This window comes from Notolepis coatsorum (genome assembly GCF_963971535.1).
Source record: "Notolepis coatsorum genome assembly, chromosome: 8".
NCBI lineage: Eukaryota > Metazoa > Chordata > Actinopteri > Aulopiformes > Paralepididae > Notolepis > Notolepis coatsorum.
Genome location: NC_140172.1, coordinates 11,103,005 through 11,119,590, shown reverse-complemented (window position 1 = coordinate 11,119,590; position 16,586 = coordinate 11,103,005). Strand labels below are relative to the sequence as shown.

Sequence of the window (16,586 nt, the reverse complement as noted above, 5' to 3'; positions counted from 1 at the left end):
GCTATGTACATGAACGAGCGTAAAGGTGACTGCGTGTTCGGTGGCTGCGAGCCTGGCGGACGAGTTTGTGCTGACGCACAAGACACTATTTACGCCAAGTTACCCTGTACGCAATATGGAGAGTAAGCCGAGGTGGGGTTTCGGCGACAAGACGGTGGGCACGGGTGGTAGCAGTGGGGGCAAGGCGATTGAGCGGGGCGCGAGGTCTGAGACACGCGATTGCTTTAACTGTGGAAAACGGGGTCATATAAAATAAAATTGTGTTGCCCTTACTAGTCCCAGTAGGCAGATTTCGTTGGTGATGGCACCCACACGCACATCGGTTGAGTATGACAAAAAGGGTGAGGATATTAAAGCTTACCTACCGTTTATCAGCGGGGGTTTTGTATCCTTGGCTAGTGATGGGGTGAGGGTTCCTGTGACCATATTAAGGGACACGGCTGCATCCCAGTCATTTATTCGGGGGGATGTGTTGCCTTTCGACAGTAGTTCAGAAGTGGATGCTGGGGTAACAGTTAGGTCTTTTGGGATGCATGTGATGAAGGTCCCGCTTCACATCGTCCACTTGACATCTGAATTGGTGTCGGGCCCGGTTGTCATTGGGGTAGAAAGTTGCTTCCCCGTTGCGGGGGTGTCACTAATCCTTGGGAACGATTTGGCAGGGGGTAAGGTCCTCGTGAAGGCAGACGTGACCTGTGTGCCAGCCCAGTCTGGGGCGGTAGACATCCTGGCAGAGGCGTATCCGAGGGTGTTCTCTTCATGTGCGGTGACGCGAGCCATGGTTGTTAGAGCTCGGGCCGAGGAAGAGGGCGAGGTGGACTTGTTCGATACAGTAGTAGCGGCTGACGGCGACGAGCCTGAGAGGGAGGGGGCGCTCCAGGGGCAGCCTGGCTCGTTGTTATTGTCGCAGCTTGCCCCTACAGTTGACCAACTTGAGTCGGATGACGCTGTTTCTTCTGTGTCAGCCGGTTCGTTGCTGAACACTACTTCCTTGGCTGAAGTTGCCAGTAGCACGGCTGAGTTCTCTTTCGCTCGTGAGGAACTTATCGCAGAACAGGGTAGAGATTCAAGTCTGTCGGGGCTTTTTGCGTCCGCTGTGGGGGAAAAAGAGAGTAAGGGTTTTAAAAGCTGTTATGTCCTGGGAGACGGGGTGTTGCTGCGTAAATGGTCCCCTGATCCGGATGCGTCATTGGGGAATGGTTGGAATGTGGTGACGCAGGTTGTGGTTCCGTTCAAGTACCGTCATGATATCCTTTGTTTGGCTCACGATCATAGGCTCGCAGGGCATTTGGGGGTCAACAGGACATTCGACGGGGTGCTGCGTAATTTTTTTTGGCCAGGGTTAAAACGGGATGTGGCGCAGCACTGCAGGGGGTGTTCTACGTGTCAAATAGTGGGGAAACCCAGTGACGTCATTCCACCGGCGCCGCTCTATCCTATCCCGGCAGTGGGGGAACCCTTTGAGAGGGTTATTATTGACTGTGTGGGACCGCTCCCTAGAACGAAGGCAGGTAATAGTTTTCTTTTGACCATTATGTGTGCCAACACACGTTTCCCTGAAGCGATTCCGTTGAAACGGATAACGGCCAAGACGGTGTCACAGGCTTTGGTGAGGTTCTTCTCTGTGGTCGGTTTACCTCGCGTGGTCCAATCTGCTCAAGGGACGAAATTCTTGTCTCGTATCTTCTCGCAGGTTTTGAAACAGCTGGAGATATCACATAGCTTCTCTAGTCCATACCACCCGGAGTCACAGGGGGCGTTAGAAAGATTCCACTCCACGTTAAAGGCTATGCTTCGGGCGTTCTGTCGTGATACAGAGGAGGATTGGGATGAGGGGGCTCATTTGATGTTGTTTGCCGCAAGGGAAGTGGTACTGGAATCTTTGGAATCTTTGGGTTGTATTAATATGATTAGGCCGTTTCATACAAGGGGGCTTGTGGCCAGTACTGTGGCGGCCGCTACGCCGGTGTCGGCTTGTGTGTTGGCCCCATCTAGTGTCGATATGAGTAATGACAGTCTCTTTCTTTCAGATGGTGTTGGTGGGCTGGAGGATGACGTGATTATCCCGTCTAAAGTGGTAGTGGAGGGCCGTCGTACAAACACGGAGTCTGTGGTCACTCTTGGCTGTCGGCTGGGCCATCTGTCAGAGCTACAGCAAGCTGTTATCATGGGCCTGGTTAGGACTCACGGCAAACTTTTCTCGGATATCCCTTCGCGCACGAGTGTCTTATACCATGACATTGATGTGGGGGAGGCAGTGCCCATTAAACAGCACGCGTATCGCGTGAATCCACACAAACATGCACGGTTGCAAAAGAAGTGGAATGTATGCTCGCTAATGGCATCGCGGAGCCCAGCTCCAGCCCGTCTTGAGTCTCCACGGCTCCTCTTAAAGACGTATTGCACACAATAGAATGAACCCTAAGAGTGAGGTGATTCTTCAGAAATACATCAGAGATTTTGTTCTGAGGTATTAAATATACCCTGCGGGAGTGCACTTTGGCCTATTGTGTTTCTCTTTGTTAATTTTGTTCTGTTTTCCAGGGGCGGGTCGGGCTGGTGAGGAGTGGGGCTGGGGTTGCCCATTCGTCCTGACTGATTGCCGGATCGATTCAGAACGTTATTGCAGTGTTTGTGGGAAAGAGTTTAGTCGACAAGATGGTGTACAGATGCACATGAAAACACATACTGGAGAGAGACCATACAGCTGCAGTGTTTGTGGGAAAGGATTTATTCAAGCCTCAAACCTACAGAAACACATGAGGACTCACACTGGAGAGAGACCATACAGCTGCAGTGTTTGTGCAAAAGGGTTTATTACATCGTCAAACTTAAAGATCTAAAACGTGTTTAGAAGTGGCCACTATTTTTCTCGTTATTTATTTTGTGTGGTATTTTTTCTCTTTTGTTGTTTATGTCCATTTCCCCATTTTTATTCTGGGGTTATGGCCATAAATTTAAGGGGGGGGGGGTGTTATGTGTGTCATGTGCCCTGATCAGGCGTTCCTAGTGTGATGTGTCATGTCTAGATGTAGTCCTTTGTCATGGTGTGTAGTCCCTATTGTTTTCCCCCCAGGTGTACCCAATTACCATTACCCCAGGTGTGTGTTGTCTCGTCATTCCCTTGTGTATAAGTAGTCTGTCATCCCTTCCGTCTGGTGCTGATCCTGTCTGTATAGCCCTGTGTTTGTCTGTCTATTATTTTAGGTTCATTTCAGTTACGAAAACCATGGTAACTATTAATTAAAATATTCTTTATTTAGATACTTTGGCTGCCGTCTCCTTATTGTGTAACATTGACAAGTTAACGAGCCTTCCTGTAGTCAATGGTTACGTAATAGCCAGCAAGCAGTTAACCTCGTTCCCAGCTTTATCTCGTGAGATAAAGCCTGGTAAAGCACTACGGCCGAAAGTGTGAATCGGGTAGAATGTCCCTCCCCTGGAAGCTGTTTCCGAACGGACCAATCACGACACGGTGTTCATGAAAATGCATTCCCCCCAGAAACAAGCTCATTATCGCCGCCTCGTCCAGCCTCACGATACTACATGTACAAAAGGCTGGGAGATTTAGGAGACTGTCCATTTAGACCATTTTGCACTGTATAGTATATTGTATATTACTATATTGTATAGTATATTGTATGGTAACTCAGTTACTTCTACTCTGCATTGAACATTATATGTACATACTGAACACTTCTGTCTACGTACTTGACTTCTATTTTATTTTTTTATCTACTTTTTCTCCCCCATTTTTTCTATTTTTTCTCCCATCCCAATTTCGTATTATTCAATTCTTCCCTCCCCTGTCTCGAACGTTGCTAGACCATGCCTCCCACTGGTCGGCTGCAATGTGGACGAAGCCTTGCATCACGTGTCCCCTCCGGTACACGAGGAGGCAGCCGTCGCATCTTTTCACCTGCACAGCGCAATCTCTCAGTGGCGAGGAGTAACGTGTGGGAGGCTCACGCTGCCCCCGATACTTCCCGATTCTGCTGTACAGGCGCACCAACCGACCTGTAGGAGTCGCTGTCCACAACGTCCGATCCCCACCCACCGGCTTTCCCACCCCCTAATACTGCCAATTGTATTAGTATGAACGACCAGCCAAGCCGGAAGCAACGTCGAGAGCTGGGCTCGAAACCCAGCATATCCTGCGTTAGTGGCGAGCGCCTTGCCCACTGCGCCACTTAGCCGCCCACTTGACTTCTATTTTATACTTGCTATACTTATTTTATACTTATCTATTCTTGTCTAGACCAGTCTCTGGAGCGTAACAGAAAGAAGCATTTTGTATAAAAGTATTCTGTACAAGAACAGAATGGAATAATTAGGATGATAGTAAGGGCATACGAAGGAGGGAAAGGAAGGGTAATATCAGCACTGTACCGGGCTATAATGACCAGCAAGGGACACACGACCGATTATATAAGGGAGAAATGGGAGAGAGAACTAGAGATAGGAATAACAGGGAAGGAATGGGGGAACATATGCGAGGTGCAACATTCAACAACAGGATCGAGGATATGGAAAGAGTTTGGATGGAAAAACATAATCAGATTCTTTATAACCCCAGAGCTGAAGGGAAAATATGCACCAACACAAAGAGCATGCTGGAGGATGTGTGGGAAGGAGGGGGCAAATCACACGCACATATTCTGGGGATGTCAGAAGCTGAAGGGGTATTGGGAGGAGATAGGGGAGGCAATGATCAGAATATTAGGATACGGGTTACCACAAACGGGACTGGTGCTTTACTTAGGGGACCTGACACACGAGGGAATACAAGGGGGGGGACAAATATTTAATAAAGATAATGTTGATAGCGGCCAGAAAAGCAATAACAAGACTGTGGTACAAAGAAGACCCACCGACAATAGCACAATGGGTAGGAATAGTAGAGGAGATACAGGATATGGAGAGGATAACACACATGCTGAGGTTACAGGAAGAGAAATTTGGAGAAAGATGGGGAAAGTGGGAGGATTACAAGGGGAACGAAAACGACATCACAGAGGAGGAACCAAATACAACACAAGAGGGCGAAGGATAAAGGAGGAAAGAAGCTCAAGGGGGGTCTCTGAACCCGTGTCACACACCTTTGCTTTAGTTAGTTTTTTCTATTATTATTTATGTTGGGTATGACAATTATTTTATGATTCTTGTACTGTATTATTTAGGTCTGTTGAACAGTGTTGTTTTATATGTTTAATTTTAATTTCATGAAAGTACCCATATATGTATGTCGTTAAGTTATGGATGTCAATATAAATGTTATGTTGTATGTCCATAAGTGTTAAATAAAAATTTAAGTTTAAAAAAAGAAAAAAGTATTCTGTACTTCTGTATGACAACTAATAAAGAAACTTGAAACTAGACACTTGTTGAAAGTGAACGTTAATTAACTTGAATAATTATTTCATTTATTAATCCTGTAAGATTCAGATTGTTAGAAGTCAATGTTATAAAAGTAAGTGCCCGCAGTTCATCGTATTATAAATCAAGTGTACTAGAAATTCTTTGCAATTTCTGGATTAATAAAGCATCCTCTATGAAGCTTGTTCTTGAATAATTTGTGTTTTTGAAACTCAATGCCTCTTAACACCTCTCTGTGGGGGGTGAGTGGGCTAATCATTCACAAATTATATTGTGGTGCAGCTAGCTAAACAAAACAGCGATAATAACACTTTTGAATGGTGTGAATTGAGTCATTGTTAGTATAAATAAGAATAATACATTTTGTAATGTTGGGCAATAAGGAATAACAATAGAGCCTCTTGAGAGATATTTAGAGAAAGAATATAGATTTGGGGGGGGGGGATTAAGTTAATTCTACTTAAACTTAATGCAACATCTATAATATAGTACATATATCTTTCATACAGAAAACATGCAACATCTATACAGTAATATAGTAAATGTATCATTCATACAGAAAACATGCAACATCTATTTCTTCAATGAGCCTGTTACAACCCCTGAGGGTAAGGGCTGTAACATAAATATTGGTAGACAGAAATGATGACCAGGTTTGTAAACAAAAATGATATTTATTAACATTAAGGAAGCACAATGGTAACTCAAGGGTGAGCCAAGGGCAAAACAACACCACTATCTGTAAAGAAAAATACATTAATTAACCTAAACCATTAAGCTAACAAAAAAAGGGGAAAAACAATACTCAAATGAAACGGTGGCTCACCCCAGGGACAGTGCATATCAATCAACAGTTATACTTTTATAAATGAATACAAATTAAAAACTGTAAATATGCCAACATTAGCAGGGTTGCTAGTTTTCAGTTGTAGTCCGTGAGCTAGATGTTTAAGCCAGAAAGAAACAGAAAAATAGGACATTAAAGCGAATATAAAAACTATTTAAACATAATCTATACTACATTCATTCACTAGGCATTCATGCATCTATAAAAAAAAACATAGTGTATAGGGACAAATCAAAGCCCCTACATGGACAAGCACTGTATAGGCAGGCATACATATACATCAAAAAAGTCAACCAAACAATGTTAGTCGTTATGCCAATTCCCAATCCCCTTCCTGGTCGCTGCGCACCTACCCCCCACAGTCGGTCTGGGAGAGTGGAGGCTATCACGTGCTTAATCCGACACACGTGTAGCCAATCAACCGCTTCTTTTCACCTGGCAGCGCGGACTCTCACCGAGAGGGTGTAACGTGTGGAAGGATCACACTACCCCCCTTGGATCCTATCCTCGCTGAGCAGGCGCCCCGACCGAACTGTAGGAGTCGCTGTTTACAACGACCAGGACCCACCCACCAGCTTTCCCACCCCTAACACTGCCAATTGTGTTAGTATGAACGACCAGCCAAGCTGATAGCAATGCCGAGAGCTGTGCTCGAACCCAGCGTCTCCTGCATTGGTGGCGATCGCCTTGCCCACTACACCACCTAGCCGCCCCCGAACAAGATTCTTGTACCGGATCTCCTCTCTGGTAAACAAGAATACCCTGAAGACTCTAGCAGGAGCACTCATTCAAGGGTACGACTATGCGTGCACCTCATGGTACCAAAGCACCTCAAAGGCACTAAAAACAAGATTACAAACATCACAAAAGGAGCGGCAGTGGGATCGAGAAAATACTGAAAATACTGTACAAAACAACATGGAATGACTCGGTCACAGAGAGGTGTGGCACATAATGGGAAAGACCTTAAAAAGAAAAAGAGGCACTTATCTCAATTGTAATAATAAAGACATTTTTGACCCCCACCCCTTTTTTTCTCAGAAATGTAGATTCTTTCAACCATAATAAGGAAGAGCTCTGTAGCCAACTCATTATGACAAAATATGAAAAGTTAAAAGTAGCTTTTCTTTTTCTTACGTTAGTAAAGTATTTGTTACTGTAAGTATTTAAATAAAATAATAAACAAAACAGTCTTTTGTAATAAAATAATAAACAACAGTCTTTTGTCCAAAAAGGAATAGGAAGAAGCAATATGATTATAACCCTAACCCTTAACAATCTTTCCAAACACTGTTACATTTTACAACAGAATCATCTTTAAACAAAATCACTTGTTAATAAGTTATTTTACAATCAATAGGCTACTGTCCATCCAGTATTTTTTAGAAAGCAAAAGGTATATGCTGACTAGATCAGAACAAAAACTGCAACAAATACTTGAGTAAACATACTTAAAGGGGAACTATTTTACTATTTCTTTCACTAATTTGGGCACTTTTACACAATTCCTGTGAGTCTTCCCTCTGTAATTTTTTATTTTTTTTATTCATTGTTTTGTATTTCTAATCAAGTCCTCAAAAACAGCATTTTTCTACCTCAAGATCTTAAGCCGTTTTGAGCCTGGGCTGCAACCACTGTGTGCAGCTCATCCTGCACCTCTCCATTATCATGCAGCAGTGTCTTTCTGACATCACAAATCAGCACATTTTCAGATGACTCAGTTCAGTGAGGGTGAATATTGTGAGAGGAGAATTGGAAGAATGCGCCAATATGAGAATTAGAGACATAGATCATATTAATATAAGTTCACATAGCTAGGAAACAATGCTAAACACTCAAAAAGGCCATTTATAAGATAGTTCCCCTTTAATTACTTCCCACCAATGCGTTTAAAAGGAAGACGCTAACATTTTGGGAAATTAGGGAAGATGGATATTGTTTCTTTCTGCATCCTGCCCTGCTCTACCTAGGAGCCACCCCTCTAAACCACATGCAGCATTTCCTGAGTCCTATTGCAAAGCTTACAGATGTCAACGAATAATTGGGAGGGACGCAATCTTTCAAAACTTAAAAATGCAATGTTTTGCATCTATATTTAGCACATAATCAGGCACCCTTTGGGCCCTATGTGTTACCCATAAGGTTCCTCTTCTGTATGAATGTGCTGGTGTGTCTTTAAGCTGTCTCTCAGGGGCCAACAGGCTCTCAGGGGCCAACAAGCTCTCAGGGGCCAACAGGCTCTACTGGAAGCTCCTCTCACACTGGTCACTTCTCTCCTGTATGAATGCGCTGGTGTTGCTTCAAGTTGCCATATTGACTGAAGCTCTTCTCACACTGGTCACAGTTGTAGGGCTTCTCTCCTGTATGAATGCGCTGGTGTATCTTTAACTGTCCAGAGGTCTTGAAGCTCTTCTCACACTGGTCACAGTTGTAGGGCTTCTCTCCTGTATGATTGCGCTGGTGTATCTTTAACTCTCCAGAGGTCTTGAAGCTCTTCTCACACTGGTCACAGTTGTAGGGCTTCTCTCCTGTATGAATGCGCTGGTGTGTCTTTAAATATCCAGATTTACTGAAGCTCTTCTCACACTGGTCACAGTAGTACGGCTTCTCTCCTGTATGAATGCGCTGGTGTATCTTTAAGCTGCCAGACTCACTGAAGCGCGATCCACACTGGTCACAGTAGTAAGGCTTCTCTCCTGTATGAATGCGCCGGTGATTCTTTAATTTTCCAGAGGTCTTGAAGCTCTTCTCACATTGGTCACAGTGGTAAGGCTTCTCTCCTGTATGAATGCGCTGGTGTATCTTTAAGCTGCCAGACTCACTGAAGCGCGATCCACACTGGTCACAGTAGTAAGGCTTCTCTCCTTTATGAATGCGCTGGTGTGTCTTTAAATCTCCAGATTGACTGAAGCACTTCTCACATTGGTCACAGTGGTATGGCTTCTCTCCTGTATGAATGCGCTGGTGTTTCTTTAAGTTTCCAGATAGACTGAAGCTCTTCTCACACTGGTCACAGTTGTAGGGCTTCTCTCCTGTATGAATGCGCTGGTGTACATTTAACTCTCCAGAGGTCTTGAAGCTCTTCTCACACTGGTCACAGTTATAAGGCTTCTCTCCTGTATGAACGCGCTGGTGTGTCTTTAAATATCCAGATTTACTGAAGCTCTTCTCACACTGGTCACAGTAGTACGGCTTCTCTCCTGTATGAATGCGCTGGTGACTCTTTAAATCTCCAGATTGACTGAAGCTCTTCTCACACTGGTCACAGTGGTAGGGCTTCTCTCCTGTATGAATTCGCTGGTGTGTCTTTAAGTGTCCAGACTGACTGAAGCGCGATCCACACTGGTCACAGTAGTACGGCTTCTCTCCTGTATGAATGCGCTGGTGATTCTTTAATTTTCCAGAGGTCTTGAAGCTCTTCTCACATTGGTCACAGTGGTAAGGCTTCTCTCCTGTATGAATTCGCTGGTGTATCTTTAAGTGTTCAGACCGACTGAAGCGCGATCCACACTGGTCACAGTAGTACGGCTTCTCCCCTGTATGAATGCGCTGGTGTTTTAGAAAAGCAGCCTTTTTGATGAAGCGCTTTCCACACTTGTCACAGCAGTGAGGCCTTGACTCATTCATATCTCTGCTTGTACCTGGAGAAGAGAGAAGTACACCAATGAAGAGTTCAGATTTAGCATTCGTTCAGTTTGTATTTCTCAAGTGAATCTGCTCCAAGGGCGGTTATTGAAACCTGGCGATCATAATACTGAGATAAATCCCAACAGGCATTTGTCTGCAATATGACATTGTGGTTGAATCTGTCCTTGATTAACTAGAAATAATTTAAAGGTAAAGAAAGATTAGGCATTTTATCGCACTTTAATCTTTTTGCACTCCAGACCCTGCAGAATGTTTCTCAGTTCCAGGCATACCGTTTATCCAGTTGCACAGCGTGCATGGAGTGACGTCAGAGAGTTATAGCCAACATGGAAAAATCTGTTGAGACTGCGTTGCTTGTCCTGTTGAATGGGATGTTTTGTTTTGATATAAAAAAAAAAAACAGATGGAAGTGTCGATACGAGAATGGTAGCGTGCACTTTGTGGAGCAAAGACTTTGCCCATCACCGGAGCGTTTCTACACTATCACCTAAATGCCAAGCATGTTGGAGCTACCATGCAAACTAAATCTAACGCCGGTCACGCTAACATTACCCAGAGTACAAGCAAGCAGGGTCGCCTAACCACACTAGACCAGATGACGGGATTCAGAGCAAACATTTGTCAGACCAAGTGTAACAAATGAACTAACTCACTGGCTCGCTGGATTGCCGTGGACTCAGGGAACAAAATTAACTTTTTGGCTTAACAGCCAAGGTGGCTGGTCGATTTAAAAAACTACCAGCCAGGCAGATTTTTTACCAGCCAAGAATTCAAAAACGCATTTTTGTGTCACATACATTTTTTCAGTACATTTAGTAGATAAGGTATTACGTTCAAGTAGATAAATAATACACACTTAAATAAGAGGCCAGAGTAACATTTTGAGCCAATTAATTTAATATATTGATTGATTTATCAATACAAGTTAATCTTAAGCTTACATTTAATCCACCTGATCAACCAAGACAACAGTGTCAAACAGACTCTCTAATGCTCTCCACCTGATCAACCAAGACCACAGTGTCAAACAGACTCTCTAATGCTCTCCACCTGATCAACAAAGACCACAGTGTCAAACAGACCAACTCTCTCCACCTGGTCAACCAAGACAACAGTGTCAAACAGACTGACATTCTCCACCTGGTCAACCAAGACCACAACATTTGTGTAGTGTGATGTGTGGCTGGTGCCAGTGTGGTTGGGTGCTACCCAGTGGTGAAGGAGGCCATTTAGTCTACACCAGTGGTCACCAACCTTTTTAAGCCCAAGATCACTTATTTTTTTTTGGTGAAGGCAATATCTACCTATTGAAGCGTTGAGAGAAAAAGACAGCCAAGATTGTACTTTAAACTAAATTACTTTTATTTGCCTGTATTCTAATTACATGCAATGCTTTGGTCCAGCATTAAAACATCAACGTAGAACTGTAATATGTACTTTCTCAGTCAGTGCTAAGTGCAGTCATCATATGCAGCATCATTTTTCACATCAAAACAAAAGTAGAACTGTAATGTGGACTTTCTCATATTATTAACATTGCCAAACATATTTACAATTAGCATTTTATAAGGTAGAACTGTAATGTGTACTTTCTCAGTCAGTGCTAAGTGCAGTCATCTTATGCAGCATCACTTTTCACATCAAAACAAAAGTAGAACTGTAATGTGGACCTTCTCCTATTAACATTGCCAAACATATTTACAATTAGCATTTTATAAAGTAGAACTGTAATATGTACTTTCTCAGTCAGTGCTAAGTGCAGTCCTCTTATGCAGCATCACTTTTCACATCAAAACAAAAGTAGAACTGTAATGTGGACTCTCATATTATTAACATTAGAAAATGCTAATTATAAATATGTTTGTCAAAGTAGAACTGTAATATGTACTTTCTCAGTCAGTGCTAAGTGCAGTCATCGTATGCAGCATCACTTTTCACATCAAAACAAAAGTAGAACTGTAATGTGGACTCTCAGGGAAAGACCAAAAAACTATTTTTTTCAGGGAAAGATCTACAGGGAAGGTCTCAAAGATCGACCAGTCGATCGCGATCGACGGGTTGGTGACCACTGGTCTACACTGTAAAGTGCTAGGAGTGTCTAGAAAAGCACTATATAAATACAATGATAATTCATTCATAGTTTCAGGTCATGACCGTGAATTACATGCATGTATTGATTCTGAATTCCAACTCAACTCCTAACATGAGGAGACAGTGGCTCAGGAGGTAGAGCGGTCGTCTGGTAATTCTCACAGGAATTGTGTAAAAGTGCCCAAATAGTGAAAGAAATAGTAAAATAGTTCCCCTTTAACATTTTTTAAATAAACAATTTTTTTAAATGGCTAAAAGTGATTTTGTAATTTTGCAACTGTGGGTCTCACAGGGTACTTTTAACCCTGTGAGGCCCAAATAAAAAAGACTTCAGAGGCCAGAGGGTGAGACCTATAAACACATGAAGGGTGCCATGACTGAAAAAAAGGTTGAGAAACGCTGGTATATGGTGTGGCTCTTTGTGGTACCACAGTCATTTTTGTGGCTCTTAGTCTCTGACTGGTTGGCCACCCCTGGCATAGGCGGACCATTCCTTGGTTACAAGATTATTATTTTCTCACAGTAGTGTGCGTGTATTTTTGGCTGAAGTGGATAGAAAACAGTACTGTGCAAAAGTCTTAGGCACCCAAGAAAGTATTTATATAAATTGTCTTAGATGTTAATAAACATTTTTCTGTATTAGTGTGTCAGTAGACTACTCTTTTAGATTTTTAGCAATGTTTAATAAAATTATTTTTGAATGGTTTAATGCAGACATATGTTGCAGGGACTATTTTAATTGTCATGTTGGCATGACTGTAGGCTTCAAACGGTTAAATCAAGCATTTTTAAGGGCTTTAGAGGAAATGTCAAAATATCGTGATGTACATCGTGTATCGTGACATAGCCAAAAAATATTGTGATATCATTTAGAGGCTGTATCGCCCAGCCCTAACCATAAGAGTTCCCTATGCATACTGTTTATGTCCATTGTTATGGGGCAATGTAAGACTAGTCTGGCAGCTCTGTTCTGGATCATTAGTAGTTTCCTCTGTGCACTGTCAGATGCAGAGGACCAAACAGGTGAGCAGTAGTCCAGGTGGCTTAAAACTAAGGACTTAACGACCTGTCCCAGAATATGTGCTGGAACATAAGGACGGCATTTTCTTGCCATATAAATGCCATTACCCATTTTCTTAGCCACTGTGTCAATGTGCTCTACCCATGTCAGTCGACTATCTATTATGACTCCCAGTCATTTAACCTTATCAACCTGTTGTATGGGTTCACCAGACAAGTGCAGACTCAGTGTAGGATTGGCTAATAGTTTGTGACTAGTTCCTATGATAATTGATTTGGGCTTTGAGATGTTTAATACCAGCTTATTTAGTTGTATCCAATTAGTTACTGCATATAACTCTGAAGATAAAAACTTTGTGTAGATCACCACTAGTGTTTGCAGCATAATACAGTGTGGAATCGTCCGCGTACATTTGTATACTTGCTTTACACAAAGTAGATGGTAAGTCATTTGTGAATATATAATACAGGAGTGGTCCAAGACAGCTGGCCTGTGGCAAGCCACAATCTAGCCCTTTGCAGTTAGACATGCTGCCATTGTAATACACTTTGTCTTCTAACATCTTGGAAATCTATGTTGAAGAAAAATCTATGTTGAGGAAATACTATATGTTGGGGAAAATACTATATCCATGTTGAGGAAAATACTGATTCTATGTTCCTTCAGTAAGATTAGTACAGAATGTGTACAGATGTAGTGAAGATATATCTGTTCTCTCAGTTAGTTTACTATGTGTACAGATGTAGTGAAGATGTCTCTGTTCTCTCAGTTAGTTTACTATGTGTACATATGTAGTGAAGATATATCTGTTCAGAGAATATTGTACACCACTATACTGCACTCAAACTACAAAAAAGCAAGCTTACAGAAACAAGTATCTTATAATGATGTCATGATAATATTACTTAAGAGGGCTAGATGGTGTAGTGCAAGTAAGATGTTTGTGGCTGCAGGACTTCCATCCCAAACTGTCTTAAGAAATCTTATGTAGAAATGTATTTGCCGGGTAAATTACTGTAAATGAGATCTTGGTTTTGTCCTTCAATCCCAGGAAACACTGAGACAGTTGTCTTTATGTAAGACTTATTATTTTCTTTTCTTATCTTTTAAACTATGTTTTTATGGTGCTTTTATATGTAATTTATTCTATATATCGTCTTTTATATGGACCCTGAGTTCGTAATAAAATGTAGATTGATTGATATCCACGAGGTGTTTAGGAATGATAGAAATTAAGAACAAAATTACTTTAAAGAATGTAAGGAATGTAAATTAAGTGGTAAAATGATCACCTCTGGCAAGCTCGTCTATGTCCAGCAGACCATCCTTGTTGCCACGGGTGATGGAAAGCGTGTGGACGTCTGGACAATCCATTAGGGGTTTCTCTAGACGTTGACACAAAGATGCCCAAAACAAATTCATCATGGTGGGCACAGTGGATTATTTGCCAAAAAAACTAAAGGCTAATTTACAGCAGGTTAAGAGAAAAAGATACCGTCGTGTCATGGTTCATAATGTACCGACAATGGCCTACATCTGCCAAACTTTCTTCTTGTACTGTACTTGTGCTGTATAATGACAGCTAATCTAATCTAAATGAGGGGAACCTCCACTTCCTAACAAGTTGAAATAAAGGTTTGAAACGGAAAAAGGAAATGTTAGCTTTAGGCTAGAGCGTAAGGTAGCCTCCTAGCTCTCTAAACCATGCAACATAAAGTATGTACTGATCACAGACAGGTAGTATAGTTCTATGTATTGATCACAGTGCTTTACAGCAAGTAGAGTGAAAATCTATTTATCGTGGTCCCTCGACCATAGCAGCTTCCAATAATAAAATACAATAAATTTAGTATAGAAAAAAAATAAGATGACTAAAATAAAGATGACTATATACAGTTCTAAAAAGTGTGGAGTGCAATACGATAATTTTAGCTTAGAATAAAATAAGATGACTAGAATAAAGAATACCATACAGTTCTAAAAAGGTGTGCAGTGCAGATCAGGATGTAGATATTCTAAAGATTGAGGTTGTACACATAAAACAGTTCAGTGGATAGTATAATGAAAAAAAGAATAGACCCACACACTTTATATCAAGATAGTTAAATCAAAACACTACACCATCCCCTTAATTTGGAATAATGTCAAAAAATGGACAAATCAATAAGTTACTCATTAACCTTTTTATTTTCCATTTAAAAACTAAATAGAATGCAGGTACAAAAATACAAACAAATCACACTACCTACTGTATAACCCTAATCCCCTCGCCCTATACATCCAAACCCCAGTCCACACCCTCATCCACCACCAAACCCCTCATCCACCACCACACTTCCCAGGCAACACTGATGTTAATCATCCTCACCACTGTCATCGGAGTCATCATCCCATATGTAGCCCTATCCTCAGTTTCCTTAGAAACATTTGCAGTGTTTCATAACAATTTTTGCCAGATTTTTCTATTATTCTCCCCATCCCAATTTAGTCGTTATGCCAATTCGTTATGCCCCCTCCCCTACCTGGTTGTTGTGCGCATGTTCCTCCTACTGGTCGGTACAAGGGAACCCTGAAGTCCACCACATGCTTCCTCCGACACATGTGGAGACAGCCAGTGGCTCTCTTCTCACCTGGCAGCGAGGACTCTCATTGGTGAAGCGTAACGCGTGGGAGGTCACGCTGCCTTCACCATTTCCTGCCTTTCGCTGAGCAGGCGCCCAGACCTGACCTGTAGGCGTCGCTGTCCACAACGCCAGATTACCACCCACGACTTCCCTCCCCCTAACTCAGCCAAATGAGTTAGTATGACGACCGGCCCAAGCCGCAGGGCAATGCTGACTCCGGGAGTCGAGACCGCAGCCTCTTGCATTGGTGACGAGCGCAATCTCTGCTATGCCACCCGACCGCCCTTGCTTTAGGTGTGTATTTTTAGGCGGATTTTCAGAGGTTAAGAGGTTAAAATCGGATCGGATCTGATTGAGATTAAAGATTTTGAACTACTGGGCACTGAACATGGAGAGACAAATCGCAAATCGATCAGCACTTTCTCGGCCGAGCTATAGTAATTTTTTCCGCACCTACTCCCAAAACTCTGCATGCGCAGATTGATAAACCTAGACATCTGGACAATCCCGAAACTCTGTGGGCAATCTGCGCATGCGCATGGGGAGTAGGTGCTGAAAAAGTGACTATAGCTCGGCTGAGAAAGTTCCGATCAACTTGGGATTGGTCTCTCCATGTTCAGGAGACTCAGATTGTACAACTTCAAGGCTCCTTTTGAGCGCCGCTGCTGCAAGGAAGGAGCATTAAGACCGAGGAAAACAAAGTAAACATAATTGTACTTACAGATGTTGTGGTGTCCACAGTCTGGTGTCTGTTTCCACAAGAAGAAAGTCTTGGTCCAGTAGAGTTCTGCCACAGAGAGACTTCACACTGTAAACACACAAAGCGTTTGTTGAATAATCCAGGAATTTATGTGGAGTGTATCGAGGCTCGTGTTGATGACGTGTGTGGTGACGGTGAACCTCACGTGCCGGTCGTACCATGTGACTGATTCAGGACATTTGGCGATCGATTCGAGATATAAGGGGCAACGAAGCGCAA

The 16,586-nt window shown here is 42.6% G+C and overlaps 1 long non-coding RNA gene across 1 annotated transcript; it reads right to left on the bottom strand.

Annotated features, from left to right (window-relative positions):
• Window positions 1–9,751: 9,751 nt before the first annotated feature.
• Window positions 9,752–16,380, bottom strand: LOC311232859. Its single transcript, XR_014619985.1, has 3 exons — window positions 16,329–16,380; window positions 14,276–14,368; window positions 9,752–9,864 (listed from the first exon to the last, which is right to left on the bottom strand). It is a non-coding gene; the product is annotated as an uncharacterized lncRNA (long non-coding RNA).
• Between the last annotated feature and the right edge of the window lie 206 nt (window positions 16,381–16,586).